The sequence below is a fragment of the Terrapene carolina genome, unplaced genomic scaffold, assembly GCF_002925995.2.
Source record: "Terrapene carolina triunguis isolate 2854851 unplaced genomic scaffold, T_m_triunguis-2.0 Scaffold132, whole genome shotgun sequence".
Taxonomy (NCBI): Eukaryota; Metazoa; Chordata; order Testudines; family Emydidae; genus Terrapene; species Terrapene triunguis.
The window spans coordinates 23,268,423-23,277,470 of NW_020664483.1; the positions used below are offsets into that span (position 1 = coordinate 23,268,423).

Sequence of the window (9,048 nt, forward strand, 5' to 3'; positions counted from 1 at the left end):
AATAATTTATTCTAAAAGAAATTCAATTCTTGTCCACAGGTATTTTTACAATGAGATTCTTAAAACTTAGCGCTTGTTAATAACTTCTTCTTTAAGTTTTGCTGCAAGCATTCTCCTCTTTAGCAGTAGTCTTTGCTTCTCCTCTTCTGACATTTCCTAAAAACAAAATTAAAATTATTACATTACAGTATAACCTCTCTGACTGCATAGAAAATTCTGACTTCCAATAATAAAAATCTACTGAAACTTTATAAGTCAATTCAGACCATAAACAATGAATAGAGATTTTTCTCTAGAACTCAGAATTAAATAATATTGAAAGGGAAATTACTTGCAAAAATTGCAATCTTGGCAGCTTCCCAAAGCTCAGGATGGCTGATAACAATGGTATAGGTTCAGTAGACCTAGACAAATTGGAGGGTTGGGCCAAAAGAAATCGGATGAGGTTCAACAAGGACAAGTGCACTTAGGACGGAAGACTCCCATGCACTGCTACAGGCTGGGGACCGACTGGCTAAGCAGCAGTTCTGCAGAAAAGGTCGTGGGGATTACAGTGGATGAGAAGCTGAATATGAGTCAGCAGTGTGCCCTTGTTGCCAAGAAGACTAACGGCATATTGGGCTGCATTAGTAGGAGCATTGCTAGCAGATTGAGGAAAGTGATTGATCCCCTCTATTCGACACTGGTGAGGCCACATCTGGGGTATTGTGCCCAGTTTTGGGGCCCCCACTACAGAAAGGATGCGGAGAAGTTGGAGAGAGTCTAGCAGAGGGCAATGAAAATAAAGGGGCTGGGGCACATGATTTACAAAGAGTGGCTGAGGGAACTGGGCTTGTTTAGAGAAGAGTGAGTTGCTAGTAGCCTTCAACTACCTGAAGGGGGGTTCTAAAGAGGATGGAGCTCGGCTGTTCTCAGTGGTGGCAGATGACAGAACAAGGAGCAATGGTCTCAAGTTGCAGTGGGGGAGGTCCAGGTTGGATATCAGGAAAAACTATTTCACTAATGGAATGGTGAAGCACTGGAATGGGTTACCTAGGGAGGCGGTGAATCTCCATTCTTAGAGGTTTTTAAGGCCTAGCTTGACAATGCCCTGGCTGGGATGATTTAGTTGGGGTTGGTCCTGCTGTGAGCAGGGGGTTAGACTAGATGACCTCCTGAGGGCTCTTCCAACTCTAATCTTCTATGATACTTGCTGTAATTTACACCTGGGGACAACACACTGTCCAAGCACAAAGGAGAGCATGATGCACCCCATGTTCCTCAGCCAGATCCTAACACCATGTTAGTTTTGTGACCAACATAATTTGTATAGCATAGTGGTATGTAAAAGTGAATTACAAAGCAATAATAAAAATTGTCTTTAGTACACATCTGCAGATATCTTCTTACATTACCAGAATATGGGATCTTATGGTACTGAAATAATTTAATAATTTGTAAGCTATTTTGCACCTCCCTCAAGTCAACTTGGAAACTCCAGCTTTGCTGAAGCTATCCCATTGTACAGCATTAAATGCTAATTCACTGTAACCAGTGTTGATGTCAACATGATGCATTGTGTGATCTCTTCAAACAGGAGGAGTCTGGGGTGGGGGGACTTGAAGGCTAACAAATGTTTGTAGTAGCTCAAGCAGCTATTTAGTGGGGCTTTCTGGCACATAGCTGTGTGCTTAACTCAATATTTACTCTTTTAAGACAATGATATTGATAACATTCCATATTAAGCTCTGAAGAAAGTAACTCCCTCTTCCCCATAAATCACAATAATCATTAATAGTGTAAACATTCAGCATACTCTCTTCCTTCCTCTGAAGTATTTGGTGTTGATCACCATTGGAGGCTTAGCATCAGACGAGCTGGACCCTGAATATTAGTGATTCTGACCTTGCCATGCTGTGGTACCTGATCCCTCAAACCCATTATTCTCTATCAAATATATAAAAGTATTTTAACAGTTTGGGGAGGAGTATTCTGTTTCCCTGAGCAAGTATGGCTCTGCCCTCCCCCTACTGTAATGTAATAATCTTCCCGGAGGAGGCCTAGATTTCCTTTGAAGTCAGTCAGCGCTGCTCCTTAACTCTTTAGAGGGGCAGAGCTGAGAGACAAGGCAATCCAATCTTCCAAGTATAATAAAACTCTCATTAATTTTTTTTAAATTAAAAGAATTTAGAAAGGTCTTTATAAGAAAGCTGACTTATACCCCCTATTTACTTTGATCTGCAGCAAGTTGTTATGATGACTTCCTTTACTATCAGTTAAATCAGCTTGTAATCCTGACAAGTCATTGTGTTGTAATGGTACCTTACCATGTCTGACACAAGTTATCTCTGTGCTTAGCACCACAGAGCCAATACTGCTACAGAAGTGTTAGGTGAATTGTACTCTCAGAAATCAGTGCAATTGTCATTGAAATTCTTATTGCAGAGTCTATATTACTGGTGTGATACAAGAGACTAGTAGCAAAACCTGTCCTGAGTTTACAATTAGAGGTGGTGTTTGCAGTACTTGCCTTTTTTAGAAAATTTTTCTAACATTAAGTTTAACATGGAAGTGATTCAGAGAACACCATGATGCTTTTATGACTACACTAGCATTTAAATCCTGCTAAGAGAGAACTTCCCAAAATCTTTTAGTGACTATGGTATTATCTTTGGCAAAGAAGTCTAGTGGAGGGTGGGTGAGTGGGGGGAGGTACTGTTTTCTTTCACAGACACTCTCCAAAGTTGGTTATGTACCACTCCAACAATATCTCATTGGGCTCAATTCTGCATGAGCCCCATAGTATTGATTCGTCAATCTCTGGCACAGTTGCTGTATAAGGTCATACAGTACTGCTTTATTTAGATCTGCATTGTTTCCCATATTTTCCCTTCATGTGGCCTTGCAAATCTTATGTTTCTATTAGACCACATTAGCATATGTTTAAGTCCTCTCAATATGTTTAACAACTTTTATGTCTTATTTTTCCCTGAAGTTTGTCTTTTGGAAACACATCTTTGATCTCAAAAGCCCATATAAATTCATTTTCTGTGACCTAGTACCACACATTACTCTAAACTGCTCTTGGAGTGGGGGTCTGGGTGGAGGGCATGTTTCCCTCCCATGTACGAAAATATAACAGCTTTACTTTTAGTCAGTTAATGAGTTAGCAGAGCAGGCACTGTAGTTTGTATGTGCTTCATATGTAAATAGTAGTGATATCAGCATGAAGCAAAGCTTAAGTCCCTCTCAGAGAGGTTTTCCCATGAGAAGTCAGCCAATAGTTTAAATTTAAAAATAAATAAGCACTGCCAAGAATAAATACAGCAAAAGTGAATCTTCATGGACCACAAGTCTCATAAGTTGGGAAAAAATGACAAACTCAGTTTTGAAGGTCACCTTTCAGAGCTGTAGGCTGCATACTGGAGCTTAGCTACACATATATATTTACAGTTTCCCCCATCAAGATGTAATTTCCATTAATGTCACACATTTTTTTCAAAAGTGCCCTTTGATAAGAATTAGAATTTCCCTGACCTCCTCTGACAGGGAAGACAGTCATCAAAATATTTTTTCGTGCTTGTCACGTCATTGCAGATCAAATCTTCCATTTGTATGACAAATGCCAATATACTAAACCCTAAAGATGAACTAACAGAAAAGTAGGTTGGAAATGTTTTTTCTGACTTTAATTTTTGACCAAATTTCCTCTATATATTTTGGGCCTGATCCTGGCTCCAATACCCTTTTTTAATTCCAGTTTCTTGTTCTGGTAGGGTATGTCTAGCAAGAGGGAGGGAAAGCAAGGCATCAGGCCTCTTGTTCAGTAACCACTTATATAGGGGAAATGCTTCCATTTTATTCTAGGTCCACCTATAAATTCCTTAGCTTACTTCTTGAAACCTTCCCACGCTGAGCTCATCTCCACCTCCCTGCACCTGAGTCATTGCCTGGAGTATTGTATAATCTTAAATTAGATTCTATTGTAACACTGCAAGGATATTGTCTTTGAGTTTTCTCAAAGAACTACACAGACTTACAGTGCTTGCTCTTGTCTTGGAGGATGGGGTCCACACCAGGTTCACTAGATCCTGTCACCAGTTCCAATTAGAGGAAAAAAGTTTTCCTGCTTTCTGCTCTTCAGGGGTTGTGTTTCCAAAAAGTTAGAGAAACAAATGGGGCAGATTGCTTTCAAATGGTCTTCTATCGACAAACTTAGAAATACAGCACACACTGACCAATACTATGGTCCTAGCTTAGGAATAAACATGGTTATGGATTCTTTAACTCCCACCAATATGTCTAATCAAGAAGCTGTACAGAGAGTACTGAATTCCATCTTGTTTATTGAACTGTGAGCTTCAATGCTTACGTGTAAGGGGGGAGGCATGCTGTTTTGATGTCAGGCATCATTGGTCTCATCAGATTAACTTCTCTGACCTACTTTTAGGAGTTTTCTAAACTTTATCCTTAAGTCTCTGCTGAATCACACTGCAGTGATTTCCTTCTTTCAACCATCCTTACACCACTAAATAACTCAGGTTGTGTGCATTCAAGTGGGACACAGATCTCTTTTTGCAAGGCAACTTCTAGTATCTGATTATGACAGGATGAAGTAAATGGCTTAGAAATATAGGAATTGCTGTACCAGAATGGACATGTGGTCCTTTTAGGCCAGTTTCCTGTCTGAAAATGGCCATTAACAATTGCTGCAGAAGAAGACAAAAGCTAATGCAATATATTATCACCTACACTGCGAATATAAAGCCCTGGTTGGCCCATGCCACTTGACTCAGGCTCTCAGGGTTTGGGCTAAGGGGTGTCTAATTGCAGTGTAGATATACTCTAAGTGTGCTAATTTTACCACACAGCAGGGAGTGACCCCAGCTAATAATAACTGATAATTTATTTTATCAGAGGTAGTGTACATCTGATGCTGTTCTTACTTACAGAACTAAGTAATTTTTAAAAATCTCATGGAACTCATTGCTGAATACTTATGGATCAGATGCCCTAGGAAGGAAGCCTGAGGTTTAATTTATGTAAATTTAAAATCCCTAATCCAGAAATTAAGGTTTCAATCCTTCTCTGCTTGGACACAGCAGCAAACAGCAAAAACAAGTGTTCTGGCATCTTAATCTCCCTTCAAACTCACAGTACTCATTCCCCCTTCATAAGGGACCAACTGGTCTTGTCTGTATTTTAAATTTTAAAAAAATCACAAAGGAAACATTTGTTCTCTTGGATGGTGATGTTGCTATTCATAGGCAGTTTGGTCTACTTTGTATTGTGCTAAATGGGTAATGCACACCTATTCCTGCCTCTTCAAGAGAATGATAGGCTACAGTAGTGAATTTTCCAGGTCACCACTACAACTGTCTATTGACAGGAGAGATTAGAGCCATCAAGAATATGCCAGTTATGAAGAGATCATTTTGCTTTTCCATCGTCCTAACTCTCTCACAGGAAGATTGCTTTCAGCACAAAAGCCTAGATTTTGTGCAAGGCAAAAAGATGGTAGTAGCACCCAAACTTCAGGCCTCCTTGCCTTAATACTGCTGCCTCCTCCACCAGTAGCTGAGGCTATAGGGCATTTCCTCACTTGAAATACAAGAAAAACACTTTACAAAGTCTCAAAAGAAAGGAAGTTATCAAACTTAACCCTTTTGTAAAATAACACTTCTCAGAAAATTCAAGCTAGCGGTGTTGACCATGAACGTTGTTTTTCTGCGTGCGTTAGCAAAAAAGGAGCTAACATTTCAGGGAACCAGTATGCAAAATCACATCTCACTAGCAGATAGGAGCAAACTGTCATGCAATGAAGCAGTTTAACAATATGTGCAAAAACACAGAGCATGGGTTTATTATGAAGATTTACCACTGTAGAAAAAGCATTTAATGCTCACAATCACTAAGCTTTCTGCTTCTTAGCTATACTGATTTTAGATTGCAGAATTAATTTCTGCACAATGAATAACTTGTAACTGAGTTTGTTCTGCCATTATATTCTACCACTTTTTCCTTGTTCTTTTGTCCTGTTTTAATATTCAGCTGCAATATCCATATCTTCATTGAAGTAGTCTGTGATTTTTCTAAACAAAATTAGTCATGCTGATTAAAGTGTTAATCCTTCACCTCTTTAGAAGATAATGCCTCTTCTTTCTGATCTATATTTGGTGTTGGTAGATTATTTCTTGACTCCTTCTTCATAGCCATCAATGTATCTCGCTTCTGTTTTAAATAGTCTTCTCGTTGTCTGAGGTGGTGCGGTTCAAGCTCTGATAAATTCTGGAATTGTTTAAAAGGCAAATTTACTAGAAAACTCATTTCAGAGTGTACCAGTTATGTATTTATAAATGAAGGGATATGGAGTTCACCTAACTCATACCTAGATACTTGGCTCTAGAATTACCGGTCTAACAAAACTAATGAATTTGAGTTAAGGTGCTTAACTCAGTTGTCCATATTACATCATACACACAGATGCTACTAAGAAATTGTTAGAAGAATGGCAATAAACTCCTGGAAAATGAATTCTATTCCAAGGTTGGGATCTCAGGGTCCAGTTTATACTGAATTGTAGCTTTCTGCAAATTAGATCATTGGATACACTGAAAAATTACTTGCATACTGATACTTAACATAAGAGAATTCTAGCCAGTAAAATGTTCTAACAACATGAAAATATGTATTGGTTGTATAATAATTATTCAAATACCTTAGCTGTATGATATCTTATTCAAATTAAGTGGAATAAACCTGTTACTTACAAATCCCTCAGGCCCAGCTTCTCTTGTTGCATTCTCTGAACAATTTCCAGTTCTCTTTTTCTTAATTTCTTCTTTCACTTTGGTAGGTTCAGAAGGCTGTGGAGGAGGTTCTATCACTCTTAGTAGAGGATGCACGGGCCTTAAATCTTCCTTAGTAGATTTGTTTGTTTCTTCTAGACAGCAATTTTGCACAGAAACAAATTAGAAACATTATATATACAAACTAACAAATGTAAGATTAAAAAATAATATTGCACCAATGCATAAAAACATTGTCAGTTAAAACAACTTTTTTGAAATGAGATTTCCTCTTTATGGCTTAATTAAAAAACAGCTTCCTTCAAAAATGTATTTTGATGAAGCATACTTTTCACACTAATATCAGCTAAACACTATATTTCTGTTACACACAAGAACAGGAAATAAATATGGGGAGCAACATCATTGGTTTGTATGCTATTCTATAAATGACTAACAATTACTCAAATGATAAGGAATACTATTTCAAATTCTTCACTTCCAAAAGACCAGTTCATGCCATCTGGGCTCTCCTTTCAGTTAGTATTACAGTCAGCAGAGCCAATCACTGCTGAGAGATAAGGCACTTTCTGGCCAGCTCCAAACGCACTTGTACTGTGCAGTTTTTCCCTGCTTCAAAGAGCCTGGAAACAGCAGTATGCTCTTTTTAAATCTGTGTTTTGATAGGAGAGAAAAAGATTCTTGAAAGGATAAAAAAAAAGTTTCATATGCACAGGCTGACCCTAAAGACTGAGAGATCAATTTGTTCAGTGTGGAGTTTGATCATTCATTGTGAACAATCTGACCAGAGAGGGCTCTTCAGGGCTAATCTTGCCCATGCATTAGAACAGAAGGCAGGTCTGCCAGATTTCTGACTTAGGAAGCACCCAGGCCTCCCAGTCACAGAGCTGGCTTGATGAGCCTTAGGGGAAGTGTGGGTAGCATATTTCAAACCAGGTAAAAGTGTTAGCTTTGATTCCCCTCAGTCTACTGGTCGGCTCCTTCAATCCTCAGTTAGTGGCCATACTGAACAAAACACACAGAAATGATATGGTTGCAGTCTTTACTGTCTTTTGCCTCTTTTATTTATTTATTTTGTAGAGGTGGGCTTTCAAGGAGGATTCAGAGGAAGCTTCAGACCAGAAGAAAATCATTGGAGACACAGCCTGCCTCACAGGATTTGTCCACCCCTAAGCCCCAGTAATTACTTCAGTATTGGAAAGATGGAGGTAGTTCGGTATTCTGCAGCCAAAAGGTCTTATGGTCCTGACCAGACCTGTCCGATTTTTTTTTTTTAAACAGCCAACCTTCCACAGTCAGTAGAAGCTACAGAGAGAGCCAAAATATTCTAAATTGTGAACTTAGTCACATTTACTATCCTCCTCACAAAGTCTCCCCTGTTAAATCCCATAGATCCTCCTAGATAGCAGGAATGAATGCTCCAGAACTCTGGGTAACATGCAGTTATTTCCATAATTACTTGTTTAGTCCGTTTTCGAATACACAGCTACTAAAGCCATAGCATCACTGTTGTCTTTAAATCACATAGAATCATAGAATATCAGGGTTGGAAGGGACCTCAGGAGGCCATCTAGTCCAACCCCCTGCTCAAAGCAGGACCAATCCCCAACAAAATCATCCCAGCCAGGGCTTTGTCAAGCCTGACCTTAAAAACCTCTAAGGAAGGAGATTCCACCACCTCCCTAGGTAACCCATTCCAGTGCTTCACCACCCTCCTAGTGAAAAAGTTTTTCCTAATATCCAACCTAAACCTCCCTCACTGCAACTTGAGACCATTACACCTTGTTCTGCCATCTGGTACACCCCTGAGAACAGTCTAGATCCATCCTCTTTGGAACCCCCTTTCAGGTAGTTGAAAGCAGCTATCAAATCCCCCCTCATTCTTGTCTTCTGCAGACTAAATAATCCCAGTTCCCTCAGCCTCTCCTCATAAGTCATGTGCTCCAGCCCCCTAATCATTTTTGTTGCCCTCCACTGGCCTCTTTCCAATTTTTCCACATCCTTCTTGTAGTGTGGGGCCCAAAACTGGACACAGTACTCCAGATGAGGCCTCACCAATGTCGAATAGAGGGGAATGATCATGTCCCTCTATCTGCTGGCAATGCTCCTACTAATGCAGCCCAATATGCCGTTAGCCTTCTTGGCAACAAGGGCACACTGTTGACTCATATCCAGCTTCTTGTCCACTGTAACCCCTAGGTCCTTTTCTACAGAACTGCTGCCTAGCCACTCAGTCCCTAGTCTGTAGCAGTGCATGGGA

At 39.6% G+C, this 9,048-nt stretch overlaps 1 long non-coding RNA gene across 1 annotated transcript; it reads right to left on the reverse strand.

Moving 5' to 3' along the window:
* Positions 1–6,919, reverse strand: LOC115271233. The gene is made up of 3 exons (XR_003899843.1): positions 6,750–6,919; positions 6,115–6,267; positions 1–156 (listed from the first exon to the last, which is right to left on the reverse strand). It is a non-coding gene; the product is annotated as an uncharacterized LOC115271233 (long non-coding RNA).
* Between the last annotated feature and the right edge of the window lie 2,129 nt (positions 6,920–9,048).